Here is a 6414-nt window from a genome sequence, read left to right as displayed (position 1 = left end):
GAGGGAGCTCTTCTTAATATTTTGACACCAAAATCATGTCGATACACCTTACCGACTGCGAGTAAAGCCACCCACGCTTTAACTTGACAGACTGTAGTTTTGCCAGAACCTTGCGGCTTTATATGAATTTTCCACTTTTTACTTACTTTACTTACTTACGCTATTAGAGTGAGGTACACATTATTGCAATTCAACAAACCTCATTATTCACAAAAACTATTATTTTTTTAATTAGAGATAAGAAAGTTGGAACCATATAAGGCAGCACGGCTGGACGGAGTAGAGAACGAAGCGTAGCTGTTTGGCACTCAAGATTTAAGGAAGAGGCTAAAGTGGGTAGTGAACACAAAAATAATTACGTTTTAAACAAAGCTATATTTAGAGGTTCTAAAAGGTTCGTTAACACGGATTTGATTGGGAATTTATAATAGTAGTTCAATCAAGTTAAAACCTAAAATTTCTCTGAACAACTGCTAATAAAATATAAATTATTCATTGCTTTTTCAATATTACCCTCATGATTCTGTTTTAGGTTTGAACATTTATTAAATTTATTATAAACAAATAAATGGATTGATGTAATTTCGTGGCGATTAGCAATGTTTCGTCACTTAATTTAGGCTAAATTCGAACAACGTATAGACAAAAGGGGTTTGTGAATTTGATTAATGAAAATTAATCAATTATTTGTTACATAGTTAAAAAATGTTATGAACTATTATCCATTCCAGCTATTTGTGAAAAAATAAATACCATTTTTTATGCAAGCGAGCCTAAATTATCCTTTAATTATGGTGTAATAATTGTTTAAACACACTTATTTAGTAGATTAGCTCTTTGGCTATGTTTCGAAATATAGAAATAATTTTTGTAACATGATAACATGCAAATAACTAAATTTATACCGTTGCGTTGTTCGAACTTTCCGACAATGAAAACAATTATTATTCTTATCAGCAATTTTATAAATAAGGCTTTTTTGTTGTACTATCTTATCTTATAAACTAAAAAGCAATTTTTTATGTTGGGATCAATTTCCAATGACTCATTGCAATTAGGTCAACCCTGAAGAAGTGAACTGCAATGTTCACGAAACGTCGGCAAAATTCGTAGTTTTTTACACGATTGGAACCCGAAATATCTATTTTTATCAACATGAATCATCGTACAAGGTGCAAATCTATTATTAATAATGTCATTATATATAATTAGGTATCGTTAAAGATTAAATTATTCCACAGACATTTCAAAATAAATATGGGTCATTCTAAAGATTTTTGAATTAAAGCCAAAATTATACGTGACAATTTCATTGATTTAGCTGTCAATTTGTTTAATAATAGTAGGTTTAATAGCTGAATTTATTTGTTTCAGAAAACAGTGATAGAAAAAGTATTTACGAAACACTCTGTAATTTTTTCAATAAGTATAAATGAATCGACTGCAAGAATCTCACCGTTTACGACGTTGAGGCTTTAGGGTCATCAGGCGCCATAGGCTTTAAGATATACAAAGCATGCATTCATCTATAAATACATTATAATTGATATCACAGTATTAAAATCTATATCAATAAATATATTAAAATTTACTGTTTCTCTGGTTTTGCAGATTTAAGTTCGCAGGCGAGATATAATAGAGTATTATATTCACAAGTAGAAACTCTTTACACTTCCAATGTCAGCCAAGTCACAATAATACACTGCTTAAAAAATATACCACTATTATATGACTATGACAATGTGATTGCGTATGAGGGAATAAGGAAACGCATAGTATAGTATACTTCCCGCCTCGTTCTCGGGATTACAATTGTAGTTTCGCTACTTTCCGCTTGATTGCCACACATTTCAGATCCAAAAAAAAATTCCCTAGAGCGCCTCCCCACGTCCATCTATTCAAACTTTATTCGTTTCTTTGTGTTAACTGTCGCAACACGTAGTGAGTCAAGTTACATTTTATTTTTTTGATTTGTCATGATTTTGAATTATGGGAAAACATCACAAACGTGGATATGACGGTGAGGACTTTCGTGTCCTGATAAAGGAAGTGAAAAGACTTAAAAAATAAATAACAGTTCATAAGCGATCGATAAGCTCATCCCCCGATTCATCTTGTTCGTTGCGATCGAGGTCTTCTTCACGGAGGACCCGGAGTCTTTCAAGGATGGGACAGAAGCCTTATCTCAAGACGGGACAGTCAAAGACCAAAATGCAAGCGTAGTACCTGATAATTCTGGAGAAACAAGCGGACAGGCTGTCGAATGCGTCAAGCAAGAAAAAGTGATAGAGGAAAAGAGGTTCGATGTGCTTGGAAAAGACCCAGAAACCTCTGACAAAGGAGAGGTTAAGTTGAAACCGGATTTAGTCTCAAAATAGGACTTTTGGCTCCAAAATGGTCTTTCAGCAGATACCAAAGAGTAATTGCTTAAAAAATATCATGGAAAGGGTGACAATTTTCCTGGATGCCCCGGAAGTGAATCCGTTCATGCTTTTATCAATGGAAGAGTCGTCTTTTAAAAGAGATAAGCATTTCCAAACCATGCAGCGACTGGCAGGTTCCGCTTCATCGGACTTGGACCAGGAAATAATTATGTTGCTCTCGGAACAAGGGCTTGATGCTATAAAATTTCTCAAGTATTTTTCTGATTGCGGCAAATTAGTGACTCAACTTCACCATGCAGAGACAATTGCTCGTAGAGTATTCATTGCACCTGGTTATAGTAAATATGTGAAGTCAATCTTGAATAAATCAAACAGAGGCACTTTGCTTTTCGGTGATGACCTAACTGAAAAGATTAACGAGGTAAGTTTCGTGGAGAAAGTAAGCGAGACCCTCAAGCCATCTTTTCCTGCGAAAAAATCAACTCAGAATTCTGGATCTTTAGACACGAGGAACTCATCCTCGAGAAACCAGAGTCAATCGTGGGCGGGCAAACAACAGACAAATTTTCACTCCCAATCGAAAAAAGCATCTTACCAGAAGCCTCAGCCAACATTATATCAAAATCATCAAGCGAAGCAGTTAACTGACAAATATCGACCAACAACTCGACAGAGGCGGAAGTAGAGGTAAGTTTTGCAGGATCCTTGCAGAATTTTCTTCCAGCTTGGAAAAAAATTACTTCCAATAAATTTGTACTCCAATGCATTAAAGGATATCAGATTCCGTTTAAGCGGAAACCATGTCAAACGGTTCTACCTTCTAACTACAACAATAAGTCGTTGCGAATCGGTAGATGGGAAATTTTTGTCCCCTTTTTTCCTAGTTGATCTAAAAAATAAATAAAAAAGGTTCATTTTTAATTTAAAGAAATTAAACGAATATATTGAAGTGCCTCAATTCAAAATCGAAGATGTTCGAACAGCTTGTTAATTAATAAAAAAAGATTGTTATATGGCAAATTTATATTTGACAGATGCTTATTTGTTGACTACGATCGATAAAAGTACCGAAAAATTTTTAAGGTTATCTTTCGAAGGTAACTTGTACGAATTTAATTGTTTACCATTCGGTCTCAACATCAGCCCCTATATTTTTACAAAAATTATGAAGCTGGTTGTCAGTTTTTTAAGGGGCAAGGGTTTTTTAAAAGCTAAATCTTATATCCTTGATAAGGTCATTTCTGAAAAGGAAATTTTGTACAATAAGGGAGTTCACTCAGTTGATAGGAAGTTTAGCCTCATGTTGTCCGGCAGTGCCCTGTAGAATGGGTTATACAAAATCTTTGGAACTAGCTATATTTCAACCTCTATTACTAGCTAATGGTACTAATTATGACGAACGCATGACTTTCCCAAGCTTTTTGCATCCCAACTTACTCTGGTTCCAAGAGAACAATCGCTCGTCTTGTAGCTGAATATGCCAGTTCTCTTTCCAAAAAGAAATCGTTTCAGATGCATTGAAATCGGGTTGGAGTGCCTTCTGCAAAGGCGACTCAGCCCATGGATTTTGGAAGGCAGAAGAAAAACTCTGGTCAATAAATCGTTTAGAACTCTTGGCAGCCTTTTGGTCCCTCAAAACCTTTGCTTCTGAACTCTACGACTGTGAGATTCTCTTACGAGTCGACAACACAACTGCCATCGCTTATGTCAATAAGATGGGCGGGATTCAACATCCGCAACTCCATTCGCTAAGTGGAGAAATTTGAAAATGGTGTGAAAGTAAAAGGATCTGGATCTATGCCTCCCATATTGCTTCAAAAGAAAATGTCGAAGCTGATAGAAAATCGAGAATTCGTAATGTAGACACCTTACGAAAGATAATCACAGACGAAGCTTGTGGCATTGTAATTGTCTCCAAATGGACATCACAACCATGGTTTCCACTATACCAATCAATGCTTATAGATAAACCACTTATATTTTCACCAAAATCAAAACTTCTCTTATCTCCTGGTATATCTCGTCAACAACTCCTGGCAGCTTCAATCAACAGAGGAATCTTTCAGAATCTGCATTGCAAGTTTTGATGGCTTTTCTAGCAGACTCTACAATAAAACAATATGATACTACCTTAAAAATTTGGCGGAATTTCTGCAATGAACGCGATCTAGATCCCTTGAATCAACAGGCTAATAGGATACTAAAATTTTCAAGTGATTATTTCGACAAGGGTGCAACATATGGCACATTAAACACAGCTCGATCAGCAATAGCGCTCATATCTTCGAAAGAGTTGTCAGATAGTATAGTTAGTCGTTTTTTCAGGAAAATTTATAAACTGAAACCTACACTTTCTAGATATTCAAGAACTTGGGACGTTACACCCGTCCTTCAGAAGGTTTCTAGTTGATTTCCACTTGAATATATTAATATGGAACAACTTTCGGAAAAATTGATAATATTATTAGCTTTGGGAGCGGGTCATAGAATGCAAACATTCTCCCTTATTAATATAGATTACATCAAGTTCCCTGATAATGGAGCTGAAGTTCAAATAGAATCTATTATAAAAACTTCTAAGATTGGAACCTATCAGCCCTGTCTTATTTTACCATTTTTTACGGATAACCAAAAACTCTGTTTAGCTAGGTCGTTGAAACGTTATTTATACGTCACGAAGAACTTAAGGCAAAACACTAAAACGTTTTTTCTCGCAATCAAGAAACCTTATAGAGCAGTAGGTGCTCAAACTCTTAGCCGATGGGTTAGATCAGTTTTTTCCCAATGTGAAATTGATCAAGAATTCACGACGCACAGTGCGAGACACGCAAAAACGTCAACAGCTTTTATAAATGGCTTAGATTTAAATATTATTAGAAATACAGTAGTTACAATACAAAGTTGCATGAAAAATAACTTGCTTTGTTTATAACAAACGATAATCTATCGAAAATTGTCTGCTGTAAATATCTACAATTGTAATCCCGAGAACGAGGCGGGAAGTATAATTATACGATCAAACGGTCTTGCCTGTATGAAGTTCAATTATAATTATACGACTGCTTCTTTCAAAGGGATTACTCTCTCCCAAATATGTATTCAATTCCCTCCCTAAGATTTTTCGAGTATCCTTAAGAACTTCAGACAATTTTCTACATAACTCTAAACTAAATGAAAGTTCAATAGATGGACGCAGGCAGGCGCTCTAGGGAATTCTTTTTTGGCTCTGAAATGTGTGGCAATCTAGCAGAAAGTAGCGAAACTACAATTGTAATCCCTTCGAACGAAGCGGTCGTATAATTACGATCGAACTTCATACAGGTAAGTTCGTTTGATCATATAATTATACTCCAGATTTTACTCAGCTTTGCAGAATAGGTCAAGCTGTGGAAGAGCTTAAGTTTGCTGTACAATATCCTCGTTATCCTGCCAATACAACAAGACCCACACAATAATTATTTGTTTAAAACCACTAATTTACCACGCTCAATCAGTGGTTTACAGAAAAGAGTGAGATGTCTGTCGGAAAATTTATAAAACTTTTATTCAATATTATTTTATCTGTAAGTTTGTTAAAAATGTGATAATTATTGAGGCAAAGCATCATTAATAAGTAACATTTACAGTCTGTCAAGTTAAAGCGTGGGTAACTTTTTTGGTAAAATATTTTATTTAAACGCATGTTTCTACATGGAATTACATTTGTCAAGGTTTCGAGCAAAATGCTTTTCTGTTAGTATTTTGTCCAATCACCGCCGGAGTCGATGATGGCCTGGCACCTCGAAGGCATGCTTTCGACGAGTTTTTCCGCGTACTCTCTCAGCAGAGACCTCCAAATCCGACGAATTTGTAGACACAGCTTCTTCAATGTGTGTGTGTACCTTTCTTCCACGAAGCTTCAGCTTGACGAAGGCCCACACGTTTTCGATCGGGTTAGCGTCAGGTGACTGTGAGGGCCAATCCAACGTTACGACTCCAGCCTCCTCCTTCCAAGCCCTACACAGCTTGCTGCGGTGTTTGGGATCATTAT

Source organism: Belonocnema kinseyi, chromosome 5, assembly GCF_010883055.1.
Source record: "Belonocnema kinseyi isolate 2016_QV_RU_SX_M_011 chromosome 5, B_treatae_v1, whole genome shotgun sequence".
NCBI lineage: Eukaryota > Metazoa > Arthropoda > Insecta > Hymenoptera > Cynipidae > Belonocnema > Belonocnema kinseyi.
Note: the sequence above shows the minus strand (reverse complement) of the source record.